The sequence below is a fragment of the Podarcis vaucheri genome (assembly GCF_965113315.1).
Source record: "Podarcis vaucheri genome assembly, chromosome: 11".
NCBI classification, from domain to species: domain Eukaryota; kingdom Metazoa; phylum Chordata; class Lepidosauria; order Squamata; family Lacertidae; genus Podarcis; species Podarcis vaucheri.
Genome location: NC_138749.1, coordinates 10,828,771 through 10,851,864, shown reverse-complemented (window position 1 = coordinate 10,851,864; position 23,094 = coordinate 10,828,771). Strand labels below are relative to the sequence as shown.

At 47.6% G+C, this 23,094-nt stretch overlaps 1 protein-coding gene across 3 annotated transcripts in view; it reads right to left on the bottom strand.

Moving 5' to 3' along the window:
• CTIF (cap binding complex dependent translation initiation factor) overlaps window positions 1–23,094 on the bottom strand; it is a 179,389-nt gene that overhangs the window by 11,824 nt on the left and 144,471 nt on the right. The window lies entirely within an intron of this gene.

Here is a 23,094-nt window from a genome sequence, read left to right as displayed (position 1 = left end):
CTTCTTCAATTCACAATTAATAAATTAAATTTGTATATCTGCAGGTCTCAGGGCTGTTACAACATAAAAACACAAAATGAAAAACAACAACTCCTTGGAAGATTAGCGAAGCACACAACGTGTGGGAACCAAAGCAAAATGCAAAGAGTTGAACCAGGCATAGGCAAGCTCGGCCCCTCCAGATGTTTTGGGACTACAATTCCCATCATCCCTGACCACTGGTCCTGTTAGCTAGGGATCATGGGATCTGTAGCCCCAAAACATCTGAAAGGCCAAGTTTGCCTATGCCTGAGTTGAACTATGGTCTGTGCATCTTGGTGCCACATCAAAAGGCATGTTATCTAAGCAAGGTTTTCTGGGGGAGCAAATGGGAGAAGCAGTAAGGTATACTACTTGTTTAATGAAGCAAGATCATCTCTGCAAAGAAATCCAGGAACCGAAGCCTATAAAGAGGACAGGTCTGTCTTGTATGTACAGGTGAGTAGGCCCAACACTGGATACAACAACACCATCTCTCTGGAAGCCTCCTGACCTATCCCTAGTCCTCTTCCTTAGAAATCCAACGGTTGCCGCTGAAACCCCCAGCTTCTGAGGTAAACTGCTTATTTACTCTCTTGCTTCCTGTAACCATGGACCACATCAATGGGTTTTGAAAGCTGCGAAGTGTCCTGCAATTTCCAATGCATGATCTGAGCTGCTTAGGATAACCACATGGATTCTGGATTATGATTCAGGCAGCAAAACGAAACAGCTGTGCTAAAGCAAAAATAAAGGGGGGGGGCAGAAGAGCCATGCATTCATTTGTGCGGGTTTTGACCCCGCCCTGTCTCAAGAACCGCCAGTGGAAAAAACAACGCTTTAAGGCAGAAAAACAGAAGGAAAAATACCCTTGTACCCCAGGCAAATCCCAGGGGATGAAAGCCCGTTCCATGAGAGTTGCTCCCGATGCCTTCATTTTCTCCCCCATGGAAATACACGATTGCATTTATATATATATATATATATATATATAAAATCTTGCTAAAAAGTTGACCGCACTCTGATCATATATTATTTATTTATTAGTCACCTCATGAAAATACTTCTCTAGGCGACAAGTTGATGCAAATGAAATTAAAGCAATATTACAATTCCACACCAATAAAACTCGCCCAGTAATAAAATCAGCACGGCGTAAACAACACGTCAGTCACTCAAAGATGATCATTAGCGGCAGAGCGTCCCTGCGAAAGATAATACTAATCCGTTGCCACCAGTCTAGGAGGCCACGTAGAACACCCCATGATGTTTAACATATATTAAAAGATATTAGAAAATCTGGGAGGTTCCTGAAAAAGGGCACCGAGGATGAATGACTTGAAATTATTCCACACTTGGTGTGCGTCTTTATGAACTGCTAGCTGGGCCATTTTATAGTGTCAAGATGTCTTACTATTTGTTACATGGTGCCCTCCCAGATGTTGCTGGACTCCAGTTCCCATCAGCCCCGGGCAGAAGGGCCAATGGCTAAGGATGATGGGACTTGTAGTCAACATCTGGAAGGTGCCATTGTAAGCCACTTGGCTCCTTGCTCTTAAAGCTGGTATTTATTTATTTAAAAATTAAAAGTAATACGGATTGTGGACCTTCAGAATCTCAGTCTTTGGGTGTTGCCATTGAATGTGATGCCTCCGTGAGTAACTCCCCATGACTGCAACCTAAAATGGGAAGGATCTCTTTGGATGAGTCAGAGCTTGGCTATGTATGAAACCAGGGTTGGGGAGCCACCAGCCAAGAGGACACACCTGGTCTGTCAAGCCTCTGGCCTGTGAGGCTGTTTCAGCCAAGACATACCCACCTTGGGCAGGTAACAGCAGGGCTTGGATCGATCTATCAATCGATCGATCTATCCAGAAACATCAAATGTGTGTGTATTTTTATCTGTAAGCTGCCTTGAGTCCCTGTCAGGGAAAAAGGTGGGTTATGAATAAATAACTACAGTGGTACCTCCAGTTATGAACTTAATTTGTTCCGGAGGTCCGTTCTTAACCTGAAACTGTTCTTAACTAGAGGCGTGCTTTTGCTAATGGGGCCTCTTGCTGCCGCTGCACCGCCGGCACACGATTTCCGTTCTCATCCTGGGGCAAAGTTCTCAACTCGAGGTAACTCTTCCAGGCTAACGGAGTTTGTAACCTGAAGCTTTTGTAATCTGAGGTGTTTGTAACTCCAGGTATCACTGTATATCTTCATCATCATCGCCAAAGGGAGTGTTACACTTCTAAGGTGGTTGGCTGGGGCCCTTATTTCAGACAGGTAGAAGTACTACCTGTCTGTGGCTGCATGTTGACGGCGAGTAGAAAATAAAATAAAAGTGGACATGATTCCGCAAACATGTGTACCTTACACACATACAACATGCACCACAGAAACACATCCCTCTATGAAGATCTGCTCCATACATAGTAATTAAGCTGAAGAAAATCTCTGTGGGTTGGGGGCTCCCTATCCCTGTTCTGAACCAACAAGTTGGAGAGAGAGAGAGAAAGCAAAAGTCTACTGAGTTAATTGGGAACCGATTCCTAGCAAGTCTTGGTAGCACAGACTTCTGATTGTGAACACTTTGGGCACAGGGGGAGGCAGCCCCAACATTTTGATGGGATTCCTCCAATGCCACCCCTTAGCCCATGGGAAACAGTGGGGCAAAGATAGACTACAGAGCTGCATAAAACAATTCATTTGCTAGGGCACACAACTGGCACTTGGGCAATATAGGTTTGCTCTAAAATGTGGAAACATTACAAACTCGGACAACGCACAAGCATATTTTAGGGCTGCGCTCTGTCCATGTGTTTTGACTTTTCAGCTGAAAGCAGCAGGGCTCAGAAACGCCGGACATAGGCAGGATTGTGTCCTTGATTTGGTATTTCTTTAAACTCTGCTTCAGAAGGCAAGTCCCTATAGAATATATATATATAGAGAGAGAGAGAGAGAGAGAAGGGGGGGGGGGAGCCAAACCTTTTAAAAGTGCAAGGCAGGCACGCTTTTCATCTTAACTAACAAATTCCGGGAGATTTTATGTTTTGACTACGGCCAGAGCAATGGGGTTTGTTGCCAGCTCAAAGGCTTCAAATAGAAAATGCACCTCTCCATATTTATCACTGGCAATGGGCTGCCATTAGCTGTAAGTAGTTCATGCTGGGTGCTTTAAAAGCTGCTGTGAAGCTGGCCAGATAACTAGGAATACGTGAACTATAACACACCGGTGATCCTTGCTGGCTTTCCGTTATTTTAAGCTCTCCTCAATGCCAATAAATCCCTTCAAAGAAAATGTTCCTAATAATACAGTTATAAAACTCCCATTTACCTCGATGGCTATAAGAAGGGTCCAGATAGGACTTTGAGAAACTGCATGTTTAGATGCCGGTATGTGTATATATTAGCAACGAGGAGTTCACGTTTTAAAGCAATCCAACCCAGCTCTCACTTCCGGGACTTTTATGTGGATCAGAATGCCATGATCAATCAAACTACGTACTTCTCAAAATCCTGTGATGTTGTTTTGGTTAAAATAAATGGACAGAAAGAGACGGTAGGTAGGAGCCTGGTTTAATTAGCAGTAGCAATGCCTCACGTTTATATAGCACTTTGAGAGTGTATAAAGCACCGTATTTTTCTCTTTATAAGATGCACCAGACCACAAGACGCACCTAGTTTTTGGAGGAGGAAAACAAGAAAAAAAATATTCTGAATCTCAGAAGCCAGAACAGCAAGAGGGATCGCTGCGCAGTGAAAGCAGCAATCCCTCTTGCTGTTCTGGCTTCTGGGATAGCTGCGCAGCCTGCATTCGCTCCATAAGATGCACACACATTTCCCCTTACTTTTTAGGAGGGAAAAAGTGAGTCTTGTAGAGCAAAAAATATGGTACTTTACATACGTTGTCTCAATAAACCATACAACAACCTTAAAAGGTAGGTCGGTACTATTACCACTGACATCAGAAGACCTCTGCAGGGTCTGAGCAAAGGTTCCACATCCTGTTTCCAAAAAACAGGCAGCCAGAGGTTTTCTGGGCACCCACAAAATACCGATTGTTATGGCGGAGTATAGTGGTTACTCCAGCCTTGTAAATAAGCCCACCAAATTTACTGGCCTGCATAACTGTCCGCTAGCTTGCTGGAAGCCGGCGGGAGAGGAGCAAAGCACTCTACCAACCTCCTCACTTGCCTGAATGGAATCCTGTGCTGCCGGGCTAGAGCTTAAACACAAGGCTAGTTTACTTTTCTCCCCGTTGGGGTTGTGCTGGACCCGGGGGTTAACCCAAGCAACGCGGTGCAGGACCGGTCCTGAATCCAAGGATTCCGCGAGGAGTCAGTCCGACAGGGCCAAGGCAGGAAGCCAGGCAGGCTAGGTCAGGCCAGGCACAGGGTCTCAGGCAGGGTCTAGCAAACAGCAATGTTGCTCCCGCAACCTGGGACAGGGCCCGACAGCCTTTTATCTTTGTCGGGGAACGGCTGGTCCTGATCCCCCGGTGACTCACCTCCCTGTCTCGTCCGAAGGCAAGCACTCCTCCTTCGAGTACTCAGGTCTCTCCTTCTCTCAGACCTTAGTCTCTGTAGCTCGGGAGACGTCGGTGGGTTACTAGACCCAGGGGCCGCCTCAGCCTCCCCTGACCCAACCGGTAGTGGAGCTGCTGTAAGTGATGGCCCAGCTGAAGGCAACGAGGTCATCCCCGCATCTGGAGCCAGGGCAGGCTCAGGCCCCTGACTCGGCCCAGCTGGTGCTTGTTGCAGGGGAACCTGTGCAGACTGGGACTCTTCAGGATCAGGCCCCAGACTTGGTTCAGATGCTGCCTGAGGCAAAAGATCCGGTGCGGACTGAGACTCCTCTGGTTCCGAGTCTGAGCCCAAGTCCCAGGCCATCACAGGGGTAAGCACCCATTCACTTAAACAGGAGGAAGGAAAGGGTGCGGTTGGGAGAAATGGGGGTGGGTGGGGGGGTGAACCTGCTCTCACTGACCCCATCCATTGAAAACCAAGCCTCGTGGAATTTAGCCGGCCTCTCTTCCTGCACAGCCCCATGCATGATCTCTTAGTCGTGCGGAGAGTGTGACAGAATGCTGGAAACCGGATTGTATATATAGACAGGCAGATATAGATGCCATTCAAGAGAAATTTGTGCATGTCATGAATTCATGCACGCAGAAATCCGTTCATGGTTCTTATTACTGTGGTTGTTTATGCAGCAGATTCTCCAAGGCCCTACCGGCCACGTCACAAATAGCTCAGCCGGGCAACCTCCGCTTCATGGTGCAAAATCCCCCTTGCTGTTAAGTTCCCCCACCACCCCCATATTTCCACCCCCTTCCTTAGAAGCCCAAGAGAGGCAGCTGGAACTCCCGGGAGGCCTCTCAGACAAGTTTGCGTTGTGGTGTGAAAAGTCAGCCTGCTGCCAGATGTGAACAGAGCCAGGGCTCGGATGCTTCGAAAGGGGGCCCAGGAGGAAGTGGTCTCGGGGCAGGCCTACAAGAGGGCTGCGGGGGCTCCTGGATGGAAACCCGACAGTTTAGCAGCCTGTCTCACATGTACGTGGTAATGTGCTCGTGACACCGTCCGAACAGGTTTGCAAGGAACTGCGACTTCGCAGCAATTTGCCAGACAAAGAAATCAGGGAAGCAAACGCTATACGGTCATACCTCGGAGGTCGAACGGAATCCGTTCCGGAAGTCCGTTCGACTTCCAAAACGTTTGAAAACCAAAGCGTGGCTTCTGATAGGCTTCAGGAAGCTCCTGCAGCCAATCGGAAGCCCCGGCGGACGTTTGACTTCCAAAAATAGTTCGCAAACTGTAACACTCACTTCCGGGTTTGCGATGTTCAGGAACCAAAACATTTGAAAACTGAGGTATATAGGTGTGTCTGCCTTCTGTCTTTATTTATTTATCGATCGGAATTGATCTATCCATCCATCCATCCATCTCCATCCATCTCCACACTAATCCGAAACTCGAACTCAGCCCCATTTTGAGACGACGTGCCCTTCCACAATGCTGGTTTGTAATTTGCCCTGTTGTTTTGTGGGAAGGCATTCCAGCAGAAGCGGAAGGCGGCGATGCAGCAGAGGGACAATTCCATGCCAACAGCGGACAAAACCGTTTCTGGATTGCATCACAGCTGACTGGAGGTGTGGGAACCATGCGCTTGAATGCTCTTTTGTACAGTATAAAACTGCCCTCATGTGCCACTCCTAGGGATTTGCACAGGTCTCATGCAGATGAAGTGTCCAGAGCGTAAGATTTACTTGTGTGTGTAGGGACACTGTTTTCCACAGCAGGCACTAAAATGCCTGAGGCAGGTCCTGGGAGTTGGGGAATCCACCTTGGACGAAGCGCGGGCCATGCTAGAAGAGGAGGAGTTTGGATTTGATATCCTGCTTTATCACTACCAGAAGGAGTCTCAAAGCGGCTAACAATCTCCTTTCCCTTCCTCCCTCACAACAAACAATCTGTGAGGTGAGTGGGGCTGAGAGACTTCAGAGAAGTGTGACTAGCCCAAGGTCACCCAGCAGCTGCATATGGAGGAGCGGGGAAGCGAACCCGGTTCACCAGATTACGAGTCTACTGCTCTTAACCACTACACCACGCTGGCTCTCAAGCTACTTGCTCCCAAGATGTTCAGACACTCAGCAACAAAGGAGGAATGGGAAGGGGGGAAAGCCCCAACTTTTACCAAAATACTGTAAATATAAGCACATGGGAACAGCTGGATCATGCCAGTGATTCATCGAGTCCAGCATGCTGTTCTCATAGTGGCCAGACAGATACCTATGAGAGGACCTGAACACAACAGCCCTCCCCTGCTGCAGTTCCCAGCAGTTCAGGAGCATTGCTGTCACCAATAATGGAGGAAGAAGATTACCACTGGGTTTTCCGTTCCATCTTAATTGGAGAGCCCATATAATCTCTCTCTCTCCAAAGGGCCCCGGAGAAAACTTACACGCACATCTGCGAAGGAGCAAGCTGGCTGCTGAACATCTCCAACACCCTCTTTCCAAGCTCCTTCCTCTCTCACGCACAAACACGCTCGCTACGTCTTCATTTCAAGGCAGAGGTGCCAAGGAGTCTGGTGGGTGCCTTCGGGTCAGCAAAAACGGAGAGCAAGTAAGGGAGTGGGGCTCTGCGAGTGCCGGCATTTCCCCTCGCAGCCTTCTCGGCAGCCGCTGGTCTTTCACAGAAGAGACGTAACCCGATGAGGAATGCGCACAAGGACGCTCCTGTTGAGTGCGTCCACCACACACCGCTTGCACCCACTTTGTATTTCGCATCTCTTCGTCCTGTTTGCCCTCAGCTCAGCCGAGGAAACTGTCCTATAACGACCCAGACCCTTGATCCATGTTAGTAGCTCAGTGCTGTCTGCACCGGAAGTGAGCTGCTTGTGGCCTCCTGGAAGCTCCAGCCAGCATGGCCAATGGTCACAAATGGTGGGAGCTGCAGCCCAGGAACATTACGACAAGCTCACCCTTGGTCTACACTGGCTAGGCGTGCCTCTCCAGAGTTTCAGACAGGGGACATTTCCAACCCTACCCAGAGACTGGAAAATAGGACCTTCTGCATGCAAAGAACAAAGAATCATATAGTTGGAAGGAATCCACAAGGGTGCTTAGTCCAACTCCCTGCTCTTCCACTGAGCTATGGTAAAGTTAAAGGACCCCTGGACGGTTAAGCCCAGTTGAATTCGACTATGGGGTACAATGTTCATCTTGCTTTTCAGGCCGAGAGAGCCGGCAATTGTCCATAGACAGCTTTCTGGAACTTCTATTTGGCGACTTCCCTGGCTTTTTTCTGGCCCATGTAGGACCAGTCTGAAAAGTTAGCTTTGGTGAAGACTTGACGTTTTCATCCCCCCAAAAGTTTTTGATTTGAGTTTCCATTGAAATGAGGTTGTATTTTAATGTTTTAATGTTGTATTTTAATCTTGTTTTTAAGTTGTATTTCAATCAACTTGTTTTTATATCGGGTGTTAGCCACCCTGAGCCTGGTCTTGGCTGGGGAGGGCGGGGTATAATAATAATAATAATAATAATAATAATAATAATAATAATAATAATTCTGTGATGGAAGCCAGAGAGCACAGAAATGCTGTTTACCTTCCCACCACAGCAGTACCTATTTATCTACTTGCTAGGTTGGCAGGAGCTGCGACAGAGCAACAGGAGCTCATCGTGTTGTGGGGATTCGAACTGCTGACCTTCTGATCGGCAAGCCCAAGAGGCTGGGTGGTTTAAACCACCTTTACCCATGGGGGAAATTTATAATTCATCTTAAAAACCATTGCAAAAAGTTAAAATCGTTGTAACACTTGTAGTTTAATGGTGAATTTTTGATATAATGGAGATGTAAGAAATTTGGATTATTATAAAAGACACAGGAGGGAATGGTTAACAGTAAGGGAAGCCCAGCCAGATGGACATGGAATAAATTATTATTATAATTATTATATAATAGGAACCCACAAAGGAGAGGAGGGAAATCCAGGAAATTCTTTGGAGTTTTGTTTTTATGGTGTATTCTGGATATGTGATCGTGCAACTTTGATTTGAAAAACCAAAAAAATAAAGGATAAAAAAAGAAAACAAGCTGTCAGTGTTGAAACCTTAACAAAAAATAAATAAAAACCACCTTTACCCTTTGTTACTAGAGGTGGGAGTGACTACATGGCCAGAGTGGTAATAGCTAAGCATGTCATGAAATCTGAGGTGCTGTGTTAAATGGCAGACTCTGTTTAGCTGCGGTGACAAAATGCTACTGCAGGTCACATCCTCTGTGAATTCATCTAATGCTGTCTTAAAGCCCCTGGGCTCCAGTTACTGGCAGGGCAGCTAGCTGTGCAGAATCAGCTGGCAGCTTCGGGTGGGAATGCTGGCAGCGTGGAAAGGACCCCATTTCCAGTTCCAAGTGTGGAGCCCAGAGAAGCATCAGGTAGTGTGGTGCAGTGGTTAGAGCGAAATATAGGGCTGCTGCCTTTAAAACACTTGTAGCCAACCCCTCATAGAACTACAATTCCTAGCACTCTTAAACTACAGTTCCCAGAATGGGGGGGGTGTATGTATGTGTGTTAATGTGCTTTAAAAGTATGGTGTGTACACAGCGTAGGTTCAAATCCCCACTCACTTATGGAGCTTCCCAGGAGAACATGGGCTGCTCACTCCCTCCTGGACAAGGTTGTTTTGAGGATGAAATGGGGATGCCGGACGCAGCCCTTTGGTAGGATACTTCCAAGATTAGGGTGCATTGTTCCCAACAATATTTGTACATTGCTGCAATCCAATTGCATCTCTGAATTGCAGGGTTCAAAACTCCCATTGTTCCTGGCGCATTTTGCGACAGGGAATTTCATTATCGCAAGCCGTTTCTGAGCTCTGGGCGCAGGACTCCGCCTAAGATTTCAGATTAAAACTGCAGAGTGGAAGGAAAAACTGGAGAAGAGACTCCTCTTAAGAATATTAGGGGGTGGGCAGGGGAAGGACTAGACCATGTGAAAAATGAACATAACATCTTAGCTGCAGTCAAAATAAAAAAAATCCTGCCAGTAGCACCTTAAAGACCAACTAAGTTAGTTCTTGGTATGAGCTTTCGTGTGCATGCACACTTCTTCAGATACACTGAAACAGAAGTTGCCAGATCCTTCTATATAGTGAGAAGGTGGGGAGGGGTATTACTCAGAAGGGTGGTGGGAATGGGAGATTGGCAGATAGCTGAGATGAGCCTGTTGACGACTCTTAACGACTGCAATAGGTCTTACAGGAAAAGGCAAGGGGTGAGAAGGTGAAAAATGGCTTAGTCATGTATAATGAGATAAGAATCCGATGTCTTTGTTCAGACCAGGTCTCTCCATGGTTTTAAGTTTGGTAATGAGTTGCAATTCAGCAGCTTCTCTTTCCAGTCTATTTCTGAAATTCCTTTGTAGTAAAACAGCTACTTTGAGATCTTGTATAGAATGTCCTGGGAGATTGAAGTGTTCTCCTACTGGTTTCTCTGTTTTGTGATTCTTGATGTCAGATTTATGTCCGTTTATTCTTTGTCGTAAGGTTTGGCCTGTTTGTCCAATATAGAGAGCTGAAGGACACTGTTGGCATTTGATGGCATACACAGTTAGACAATGAGCAATTAAATAGTCCCGAGATGGTATGTGTGATGTTGTTGGGGCCAGTAATGGTGTTGTCCGGGTGTATGTGGCAGCAAAGTTGGCATCTGGGTTTATTGCAGGCTCTGGTGCCAGTGTCCGTGTTAAGTCTGGTTGTAGTATTATTGTGGGTTAGGAGTTGTTTAAGATTGGGTGGCTGTCTGTAGGCAATGAAAGGTCTTCCTCCCAGAGCTTGAAGGAATATTATTTGGAATACTGGAAGGAATTTTTTTATTTTGACTATGGCAGACCAACACGGCTACCTATCTGTAACTGGAATCTTAGCTGCAGTTCATTCATTTTCAGCTTTTGTATTCTTGTGATTAAAAAAGCGAGCCTAGACATTCCGTTGTCGCGCCCATAAACCTAGGTTTAAGATTTAGCTCCTAGCTTTCATGTCTCTGTTTCTAACACAGCTGAACTACCTGCGGTGGCTGTAAAATATATATTGCACCAGTGCATTTGACAGGTGTGGAAGATGCATGCATGCGACAGTATTATGAAGCTCTTGTCTTGTCTGTTCACACACTGATGCTTGAACCGAAGGCCGGAAAGTTTTGCAATCCGAAAAAGCAGGAGAGGATGTAACCAGAAGCGGCCGTGTCCCCTGTCACATGCAAGCAAGTAGGCCGTGGACACCATGAGCTGGAGTTTGCCAACAGACCGCATTCTTCCTTTAAGCTTCACACTCGCAGGGCGTCCATTTTATAAGGCTGAGGTGCCGAGGAGTCTATGGGGAGCTGCCAAGTTTGGAAAGAGAGATGCGAGAGAATCTAAAAGGGTAGAGGGGAGGGAGGGAGCGAGGGGGTGGGGATGCAAAGGGAAGGTGCCATTCATGTGTGCACTTATCGGGGGTCTTCTTCCTCTTTCGATACTTTTACGATCGATCGTAAGCGCAAAATGCCAGCAATGTCAGCCAGTGTCGGATTTACGTATAAGCTAAGCAAGGTATAGCTTAGGGCCCCACAAAATATTATAGGAAAAACAACAACAACTGGATGTACGTTTCCAAAATATACGATTAAAAACAAATAAACTAAAACCTACATACAGCAACAGTGTTTTGTGCTGTGTAGGCTCCTATGATGTAAGTAATGGGCCCCCAATCATTTTAAGTTAGAGCTTAATAATTATATCACTATTAAAATACTTCTTCTTAATTGTATTTCAGTTCAACAATTACTTTGAGAGAATACGTATTTTTGTTATGTGCAAATGGCTTTAGATACCTATTGGGTCCATAAATTGCCATATAGCATATATTCAACACAAAAAAACAGTGACAATTTGTTGTTGACAAAGGACATATAAAGGGCCCCATTACCTGCAGTAGCTGAGGGCCTCATCAAACCTAAATCCGGCCCTGGGTGTCACAGAAAGAATGAATCTAGGTTGCGGTCACCACAGGGGAATAATAATAATAATAATAATAATAATAATAATAATAATAATAATAATTTATACATTGCCCATCTGGCTGTGTTCCCCCAGCCACTCTGGGCGGCTTCCAACAAAATATTAAAAATATAATAAAACATCAGACATTAAAAACTGCCTTCAGCTGTCTTCTAAAAGTCAGATAGTCCAATAACTAAAATTATTATTATTTCTGAAGGCAGCATCCGGCCTGAAATCTCACCTTGGTCATGAACTCAGCAGACGGCTTAGGCAAACTGCAGAATAAGGTGGCTTCATTTCTCACCTGGAGAGTTCTGAGCTCCCTCCCCCCCTTCAAGGGCACTCAAAGAGCCATGGCTGAGTGGCAGGACACCTGTGTGGCATGCAGAAGGTCCCAGTTCAATCCCCAGCAGCTCCAGGTAGGGCTGGCAGGGGGTTGGACTCTAGAGATGGCCCTCGAGGTCCCTTCCAACAGTTCTAAGATTCAGTGACCCCTGCCTAGAACCCCAGAAAGGCACAGCCAAGCAGTGTAGACACTGGTGACCTAGATGGACCAGTAGTCTGACTCGGTACACGGTGGCTTCCTATGTACTGCAATGTGAATCAGAGAAATGTAGAGTTGGAAGGGACCATGGGGGGTCATCCAGACCAACCCCCTGCAATGAAGGCGTACACATACTCATTCAGATGGAGAAAGTGCATTTGGCTCACACACATACACCGAAACACTGTGTTGCTGAAGGATCTGCTGCATTCAGTGTGAGAAACTCAAGTATATAAGCTGGGCACCAAATGGAACCTCGAATCTAGGTTGCAGTCGCCACAAAGGAATATAATACTAATACTATTATTCATTCATTCATTCATTCATTCATACCCCACTCATCTAGCTGGGTTTCTCCAGTCACCCTGGAGGTATTATAAAAATATAATAAAACACCAGACATTAAAAACTTCCCTAAACAGGGCTGCCTTCAGATGTCTTCTAAAAGTCAGGTAGTTGTTTATTTCCTTGACATCTGATGGGAGAATGTTCCACAGGGCAGGTGCCACTACCAAGAAGGCCCTCTGCCTGGTTCCCTGTAACTTCGCTTCTCGCAGCGAGGGAACCGCCAGAAAGCCCTCGGCGCTGGACCTCAGTGTCCGGGTAGAACGATGGGGGTGGAGACCCTCCTTCAGGTATACAGTGGTACCTCAGATTAAGAACTTAATTCGTTCTGGAGGTCCGTATAACCTGAGACACCACTTTAGCTAATGGGGCCTTCCACTGCTGCCACGCCGCCAGAACACAATTTCTGTTCTCATCCTGAAGCAAAGTTCTTAACCCGAGGTCCTATTTCTGGGTTAGCGGAGTCTGTAACCTGAAGTGTCTGTATGCTGAAACGTATGTAACCCAAGGTACCACTGTACTGAACCTTCACGTAGTCACAACTGGACCGGCGCCAGTAGCAAAATGCGCCTGGCACCTGGCTAATTTCGAACACTGGTTGCCTTAGTTTACTTTTCAACAGCCTCTGTCTGTTGCACCAAAATGATGAGTGGGGCCGGATCAATATTTGGAGGCTGGCTAGTTTAGAGAACAAAAGGCAAGTTTTGCCTGGTGTGGGGAGAGTGGAGAGGCGTTTTTCTCCTCCTCTTGTATAATACTAGATCCCATTGCCATCCAATAAAGCTGAATGGTGGGGAATTCAAGACAGACAAAAGGAATTACAGTGGTGCCTCGCAAGACGAAAAGAATCCGTTCTGTGATTCTCTTCGTCTAGCATTTTTTTCGTCTTGCGAAGCAAGCCCATTGACGGATTAGCGGATTAGCGCTATTAGCGGCTTATCTGCTGATCGGATCAGCTGATAAGCGTCTTAGCGGCTTAGAAAAGGGGGGGAAAGGAAAAAAAACCAGCAGGAACTCGCAAGACATTTTTGTCTTGCGAAGCAAGCCCATAGGAAATTCGTTTTGCGAAGCACCTCCAAAACGGAAAACTCTTTCGTCTAGCGAGTTTTCCGTCTTGCGAGGCATTCGTCTTGCGGGGCACCACTGTACCGGTACTTCTCCATCCGACACCCAGTTAAAACTATGGAACTCGCTTATGATGCCAGCCAACTTAGGCAGCACTAAAAGGGCATGAGACAAATTCACAGAGGATAAGAGGATAGCAATGGCTTCCCCAGGATCAGAGGCAGTATGTCTCTCAATACCAGTTGCTAGGGACCAACGTAATAAAACATGCCTGCACAGCTGCATTGCACTCAGGCTGTACTTAAGTGTATACCTGAGTGCGTGCACACCAAAGTCAAGATGCACATACTCAAGAGCAGGGGTCAGCAAACTTTTTCAGCAGGGGGCCAGTCCACTGTCCCTCAGACCTTGTGGGGGGTCGGACTATATTTTGTAAAAAAATATATGAACGAATTCCTATGCCCCACAAATAACCCAGAGATGCATTTTAAATAAAAGCACACATTCTACTCATGTAAAAATATGCTGATTCCCAGACCATCCGCGGGCCGGATTTAGAAGGCGACTGGGCCGGATCCGGCCTCCGGGCCTTAGTTTGCCTACCCATGGGCAAGAGGTTTAACTTCCTCACTGAAATCTTTTAAAGCAGAAGCTTGCCAAGCTAGAACTGGCCTCTCCGAGGCACCATTTTGGAAGAGGCTTGGGATAAGATATTTTAGCGAGACGGTTCTGGGTGAGAGTCAGCAATGCTCCTAGGTGCATTCCATTCTCAAAAGCAAAAAGCAAAGCTCAAAGCCACCTGTCACAGTTCTCCTTTTCAAAAACTACTGCAGTTTTATTGATACAGGAGACCCACTGTTTGTACTGAAGCAAAATAGAATCATAGACTCATAGAGTTGGAAGAGACCACAAGGGCCATCGAGTCCAACCCCCTGCCAAGCAGGAAACACCATCAGAGCACTCCCGACATATGGTTGTCAAGCCTCTGCTTAAAGACCTCCAAAGTAGGAGACTCCACCACACTCCTTGGCAGCAAATTCCACTGTCGAACAGCTCTTACTGTCAGGAAGTTCTTCCTAATGTTTAGGTGGAATCTTCTTTCTTGTAGTTTGGATCCATTGCTCCGTGTCCGCTTCTCTGGAGCAGCAGAAAACAACCTTTCTCCCTCCTCTATGTGACATCCTTTTATATATTTGAACATGGCTATCATATCACCCCTTAACCTCCTCTTCTCCAGGCTAAACATGCCCAGCTCCCTTAGCCGTTCCTCATAAGGCATCGTTTCCAGGCCTTTGACCATTTTGGTTGCCCTCCTCTGGACACGTTCCAGTTTGTCAGTGTCCTTCTTGAACTGTGGTGCCCAGAACTGGACACAGTACTCCAGGTGAGGTCTGACCAGAGCAGAATACAGTGGCACTATTACTTCCCTTGATCTAGAAATAATTCGTGTGCTTTGCACTTATACCTAGTACTGAGGCCCGTTTAATTGGTTGTAGCTACCGTCACTGTTTGTGTAGAATCAATGATCTGGCGACCTATGCAGGAACTTCTGAGGAATGCTAAGAAATATGAGAGGTGACACCTGCCACTAAAGCCTAATGTCCGCACAGGTAGTAAGTCTTGTGCCTGGGCTTGCAGCACATACACACACTTTCGTGACAGACCGTGCTTCCATGCAAGAAATCCCCTGTACATTAGAAAAGTAGTGCATCAGGGAGACAGGGCTTAGCCTAGGTTTGTCCCTGGCACACTAGCTTTCGAATTGCGGGGAGCTGCCTCGAATGGAGGAGGCATTCAGTCACGTTGCACTCCTCCTGCCAGCACCCCGAAGTGGCTTAGCCCAGATGCAGAAAACAAAGGGAGTCGACGGAAAGACCGAAGCCGTAGATATTTGAGGCGGTAGGGCTGTGCGAGCAATTGCAGGCTCTTTTCTAAATTCTTTTGGTCGCGAAATGACAGAGGGGAAGAGAACTGTTTAGTCTGCAAGGGGGGGGGGGGGCTGACCCAGGAGCTGGGAATATGCTGCTGTTTGGCTGAGGACTTGAGACCAGCCAGTTACACCTCTTTCCATTCTTACCGCTATGCTTTGCTTCATCCTGCCTTTGCTTATCTGCCTCTCTGATGCAAGCCAAAGCCCTGGCCCTGCCATTGGCCCCCTAGGGAAAGCATGATCCCAGGGCAGGGTTGAGAACCTCTGCAAGGAATCTCAGCTAAGGCATCCATGACAGATATCCATCCAACCTCTGCTTATAAGCCACCAAGGAAGGAAAGTTCCCCACCTCTCTAGGGAGTCTGTTCCACTGTTCCGTAGCTCTTAACATCAGAAAGTTCTTTCTGATGTTTAGTTGGAACCTCTTTTCTTGTAACTGGAATCCATTGGTTTGGGCCCTAGCCTCTGGAGCAGGAGAAAACAAGTCCATGCCCTTTAGATACAGTGGTACCTCAGGTTACATACGCTTCAGGTTACATACACTTCAGGGTACAGGCTCCGCTAACCCAGAAATAGTGCTTCAGGCTAAGAACTTTGCTTCAGGATGAGAACAGTAATTGTGCTCCTGCGGCACGGCAGCAGCAGGAGGCCCCATTAGCTAAAGTGGTGCTTCAGGTTAAGAACAGTTTCAGGTTAAGAACGGACCTCCGGAACGAATTAAGTACTTAACCCAAGGTACCACTGTATTTTGAGATAGCTATCATATCTCCTCTGTCTCCACTTTAGCATTCCCTCAACTGTTCCTCATAAGGCTTGGTTTCCAGACCCTTGATTCCCCGCCCCCCCCCCCCCGATTTCTTTTTTAATCATATAATTTCAGAGTTGGAAGGTACACCAGTGGTCATCTAGTCCACCCCCTGAAGCGTAGGAATCGTGGCTAAAGAATACCTGACAGATGCTTGACATACAGCAGCGTGCCCACCACAGTAACATCATGCTTTGCTGTGGGCTAGTATATGTATCTTCTTCTTTGAACCCTGGGCAAGTTCCTTCCACATGGAAACGCAAAAATGCAAGACAGTGGGGTGTTCCAAGGAGTTGGTGGGGTCCCTGCACCGCTGGTATCCTCACCTTGCCATTTGCTGCCTCCCCTGTAGGAGGTCACCTGTTGGTTAGTCCCACTGGGTAATATCAAGAGCAGTTTTATTATCTCCGTGGCGGCTCCGTGGGACACAGTCCGGCTTTCGCTCGCCAGGGTGGCAACAGGCACAGCATGTTTGCGGGCCCTGTGTTTGCAAAGCGATTCCAGGGGGGAACTTAATTAGTCGGCGATTCTGCAGAATGCTTTGAATTATGCAAGCCATCTTCATTACTTTGGGTTAAAAAAGAAACCGTTCGTGCGGTTCAGACCTTGGCTTACATGCCAAAACGTCAAGCTGGATCAAATTATTGCCTCCACCGATATTATACATGCTTCTCTCCCCCCCCTCCCGCCCACCTTTTAAAGCAAGGTTAATAGAGAAAAATGCTGGATGTTCATTAACAGCAGTCATGCTTCTTAGCTAGGCCAGGAAACACACCCACACAGTGTCCGCAATGCATCCACTTCCCCCAAAATGCTTAACTATGATTGGTGCATTTTAATTTCCACTTTATGGAACAAAATTCATTGAGAAAGACACTTGCAAAACACAGCAGACATTGAAGTGCTTGCTTCAAGCCTGTAGCAGAGGGACTGAGTGCATTTTGTGTGTATTAAGCACCGTATTTTTCGCTCCATAAGATGCACCAGACCACAAGACGCACCCAGTTTTTGGAGGAGGAAAACAAGAAAAAAAAATATTGTGAATCTCAGAAGCCAGAACAGCAAGAGGAATCGCTGCGCAGTGAAAGCAGCAATCCCTTTTGCTGTTCTGGCTTCTGGGATAGCTGCGCAGCCTGCATTCGCTCCTTAAGACGCACAGACATTTCCCCTTACTTTTTAGGAGGGAAAAAGTGAGTCTTATAGAGCAAAAAATACGGTACCTTGTATTTGTGTCTGACCAGGTCCTAAACAACATAGGCGCCACCTACAGGTGGCTCAGGCCCCTACGAAGCTTCAAAGATGCCACGTTATATCAGAGTGTGCACTTGACGGGCAAATCTCGGCTTTAAAGGTTGAAGCAGAAGGAATGCTGGCAGGTAGATGAGCAAAAGGGGAAAGTTAATGCAAGCAACCAATATATTTAAAAACACCCCATTGCAGACAGCAAAGTGACTTGTGGCATTGGGCTTGGATGGAGAAAAGGCCACCGGGCTTCAGAACTCCTGGGAAATTCATTCCCCTCTGCCTCGCCAGTTTTGCGGGTTTGGTGTAATAAAATAGTGCCGGGTTGTGTCCAACGCAAGTCCAACTCTAGAGGAGACCCACTGAAATTAATGGAGCCAAGTCAGACACGCCCATTAACATCAATGGGTCTACTCCGAGTAGGACTCGCATTGGATACAACCCTATGCTAGTTTATTGAAAGGTAAAAAGGCAAAGGACTCCTGGACGGTTAAGGCCAGTCAAAGGCGACTATGGGGTTGTGGCGCTCATCTCGCTTTCAGGCTGAGGGAGCTGGCGTTTGTCCACAGACAGCTTTCCAGGACATGTGGCCAGCATGACTAAACCGCTTCTGGCACAACAGGACACCGTGACGGAAACCAGAGCGCACAGAAATGCCGTTTACCTTCCCGCTGCAGTGGTACCTATTTATCTACTAGCACTGGAGCTTTCAAACTGCTAGGTTGGCAGGAGCTAGCACAGAGCAACAGGAGCTCACCCCTTCGTGGGGATTCGAACTGCTGACCTTCTGATCGACAAGCCCAAGAGGCTCTGTGGTTTGGACCACAGCACCACCCTCGTCTTTTTTTATTCCTTTACATTAGGGAGGCTGGAGAGGGTGCAGTCCCAACACATACCTGCCCTGGAGCAAGTCTCACTGAACTCATTGGGACTTGTTTATGAGAGCTGGAAAGGACCCCAAGGATTCAACCCCCTGAAATGCAGGAATCTCAACTAAAGCATCCACAACACACAGTCATCTAACCTCTGCTTAAAGACCTCCAATACAGGAGACCCCACAAACGCCCGAGGTAGTCTGTCCCACTGTCGAACAGCTCTTACTGTCAGAAAGTTCTTCCTGATGTTTATGTGGGGCTACCGTTGAAGGTGACCCGGAAACTACAACTAATCCAGAATGTGGCAGCTAGACTGGTGACTGGGAGCGGCTGCCGAGACCACATAACATCGGTTTTGAAAGATCTACATTGGTTCCCAGTACGTTTCTGAGCACAATTCAAAGTGTTGGTGCTGACCTTTAAAGCCCTAAACGGCTTCGGCCCAGTATACCTGAAGGAGCGTCTCCACCCCCATCATTCTACCCAGACACTGAGGTCCAGCACTGAGGGCCTTCTGGCGCTTCCCTCACTGCAAGAAGCCAAGTTACAGGGAACCAGGCAGAGGGCCTTCTCAGTAGTGGCACCTGCCCTGTGGAACGCCCTCCCACCAGATGTCAAAGAGAAAAACAACTACCAGACTTTTAGAAGACATCTGAAGGCAGCCCTGTTTAGGGAAGTTTTTGATGTTTGCTGTATTACTGTATTTTAATATTTGGTTGGAAGCCGCCCAGAGTGGCTGGGGAAACCCAGCCAGATGGGAAGGGTATAAATAATAAATTATTATATAATAATAATAATAATAATAATAATAATAATAATAATAATAATAATTTATTATTTGTACCCCGCCCATCTGGCTGGATTTCCCCAGCCACTCTGGGCGGCTTCCACAGAAACCAAAAAACACTAAAATATCATACATTAAAAGCTTCCCTGAATAGGGCCGCCTTAAGATGTCTTCTGAATGTCAGGTAGTTGTCCATCACCTTGACATCCAATGGGAGGGCATTCCCTCCCTGGTCCTGAATAGGGTAACTGTGCCCCTGAAGGACCAGGTGCGTAGCCTGGGAGTCATTTTGGACTCACAGCTGTCCATGGAGGCGCAGGTCAATTCTGTATCCAGGGCAGCTGTCTACCAACTCCACCTGGTACGCAGGCTGAGACCCTACCTGCCCGCGGACTGTCTGGCCAGAGTGGTGCATGCTCTAGTTATCTCCCGCTTGGACTACTGCAATGCATTCTACGTGGGACTACCTTTGAAGGTGACTCGGAAACTACAGCTAATCCAGAATGCGGCAGCTAGACTGGTGACTGGGGGCGGCCGCCGAGACCATATAACACCGGTCTTGAAAGACCTGCATTGGCTCCCAGTACGTTTCCGAGCACAATTCAAAGTGTTGGTGCTGACCTTTAAAGCCCTAAACGGCTTCGGCCCAGTATACCTGAAGGAGCGTCTCCACCTCCATCGTTCTACCCGGACACTGAGGTCCAGCACTGAGGGCCTTCTGGCGCTTCCCTCACTGCAAGAAGCCAAGTTACAGGGAACCAGGCAGAGGGCCTTCTCAGTAGTGGCACCTGCCCTGTGGAACGCCCTCCCACCAGATGTCAAAGAGAAAAACAACTACCAGACTATTATTATTATTATTATTATTATTATTATTATTATTATTATTCACAGCATCAATTGACAGAATCATCTGAGACCCAACAGTGTGACGCCAACAGTGTGACGCGGCAGCTAAAAAAGCCAGTGCAATTCTGGGCTGAATCAATAGGAGTATAGCATCTAGATCAAGGGAAGTAATAGTGCCACTGTATTCTGCTCTGGTCAGACCTCACCTGGAGTACTGTGTCCAGTTCTGGGCACCACAGTTCAAGAAGGACACTGACAAACTGGAACGTGTCCAGAGGAGGGCAACCAAAATGGTCAAAGGCCTGGAAACAATGTCTTATGAGGAACGGCTAAGGGAGCTGGGCATGTTTAGCCTGGAGAAGAGGAGGTTAAGGGGTGATATGATAGCCATGTTCAAATATATAAAAGGATGTCACATAGAGGAGGGAGAAAGATTGTTTTCTGCTGCTCCAGAGAAGCGGACACGGAGCAATGGATCCAAACTACAAGAAAGAAGATTCCACCTAAACATTAGGAAGAACTTCCTGACAGTAAGAGCTGTTCGACAGTGGAATTTGCTGCCAAGGAGTGTGGTGGAGTCTCCTGCTTTGGAGGTCTTTAAGCAGAGGCTTGACAACCATATGTCAGGAGTGCTCTGATGGTGTTTCCTGCTTGGCAGGGGGTTGGACTCGATGGCCCTTGTGGTCTCTTCCAACTCTATGATTCTAAGAGACCCTTGGCCAGCCTTGGCCATCCCCCCTCCTTCCCAGTGTGCAGATCGGTCCACACATTTTGTGCATGTGTGTGTTAAGATCATGGGATCCCATGTGCTCTATTGCCGATGTCACAGCTTAAGGCATCCCCAAACTGTGGCACTCAAGAGAGCACCTTGGCACCTGAGCCCAGCAACCTGCAACCTGTATTTCCATTCCTGGAGAATCCCTGGGTCCTTTTAAGCACCACGGAGACACATTCTCACTGCCCTATTATTGGCTTTCAAAAGGGCAGTGCTCTTCTTTCCCCTGGGAAAGCTGTAAGCGATGACAGGAGCCCCTCTTGACCGGAGGTGGCAACCGACGCGCTTATCTGAGAATCTATGCTTGTCCTCCACACGAGAGGGGTTTGCAGCTGGAGAAGTGGCTCGAGACGCCGCCTTCTCCTTTATACCGCAAGCCGCTGAAAATAGATTGGATGCAAATTGGTCTGGGAAACTTCAGCCTTGCCTTTGTTGATGGAACCGGCTCAAAGGAAGTGGAGCAAAACAGGCCAACAAACTCTGCGGGCTGTCAAAGGTCTTCCCTCTTCTGAGACTTGCAGGCACAAAACAAACCCTGTTGTCTCTGCAAAGGATAACGACCCGTTCTAGGGTGGTTTTCAGATCCACAGGACAGGGGTAGGCCTGCCATAAAGCTATCATTTCCAATGTAGCCCTTTTAAAAGTCTGAGGACCTTGGTGGGAAGGGGCTGGGGGCCACCCATAGGCTGTAGGTGTAGCAGGAACTGGCAATGGGAAGGACCAACACCCCAAAGTGGGTGGGGATAGGATTTTCTCTTTCTCTGCCATGCTCTCATCTTTCACTCCTTTCCTTCTCTCTCTCCCACTTTCCGCCCCTTCTCAATCTAACCATTCTCGTTTTCTCTGCCGTTGTTGTCGGAAAGGTACAGGGAGACACAGAGGAAGGACTGAAGCTCATGGCTTGCCCTCCTCTGATTTACACAAATGTCCCCACCAATAGTGAGATCACAGCACCCTCATATGAAAAGGAGCCACCTAATATACCTGCTCGACCACCTCAATCACCCTCTTAAGCTTTTGACCTCCAAGTGTTGCAGGAGAAGATCTCAGAAGGCAGCTGGCAAAGGTCCTGCAGCATTGAGCTCTGGTGTCTTAATAGGAGATGAGAATGAAGATGTTGTTTGGTGCGGAAGGTGAGCTTTAGGTGTACTTGGGTGCTGCTAACAAATCTACTGTGAACTGGTAATACACGAAGTGTAAAAGGTAAAGGTAAAGGGACCCCTGACCATTAGGTCCAGTCGTGGCCAACTCTGGGGTTGCGGTGCTCATCTCGCTTTATTGGCCGAGGGAGCCGGCGTACAGCTTCCAGATCATGTGGGCAGCATGACTAGGCCGCTTCTGGAGAAATCCCCACAACGGGGTGAGCTCCCGTTGCTCGGTCCCTGCTCCTGCCAACTAGCAGTTCGAAAGCACATCAAAGTGCAAGTAGATAAATAGTTACCACTCCGGCCGGAAGGTAAACAGTGTTTCCGTGCGCTGCTCTGGTTCGCCAGAAGCGGCTTAGTCATGCTGGCCACATGACCCGGAAGCTGTATGCTGGCTCCCTCGGCCAATAAAGCGAGATGAGCGCTGCAACCCCAGAGTCAGCCACGACTGGACCTAATGGTCAGGGGTCCCTTTACCTTTACCTTAACTAGGGAAAGCGGGCTCATGTTGTCTCAAGGGTTTGCAACAGGGCTGTGTCACCCTTAGAAGACTGCCCCAGGCAACTGACTGTGCAGCCAACAGGGTTGCATCAAGAGGCAACACATGCTGACCCAACCTCCCATCAATTCAACACTGCAGCCACCAAACAGATGCCCTCTGGAAGCAGGAGACCCCTTTTTGCCTCGGTCACCACACAGCAGCTGGGTGCCAACTTCACCCCCATCACCCGTGCACTGCCAGTAGTACACTCACAAGAAAGACCCCTTGCTCTCTTAAGATAAGACTTTTTTTGAACAGGAAAAACCAGAGAGGAAATCATTTTGCATCTTATTTATGCAATGTGAAGGGACCATCTAAGGATAGCCGGCTCTTTCCGGCATTAGTTGTCTGGTGCCAGGATCTGGGATTTCCCAACGCTGCAGCCGGTTAACACCGGCAATAAAACTAAAAGGTTCAAGTTCAAGAGATTCTAGCAGACTGACCTGGATTTAAGACGGCCTGTTCGGGAGCAGATGGCCTTGACGACTTAATGCATTAGACTGGCTGAGTCCTTCAGCTGGCAAGATTCAGGGCTCTTTTCCTGACTTGGGGCAGGATGCCACCCTTTGAATGACAATGCAATCTGCCCCAGGCATAGGAAAAGCCAACTGGACAGTGACCCAGGATTGGGTTTCAATGGG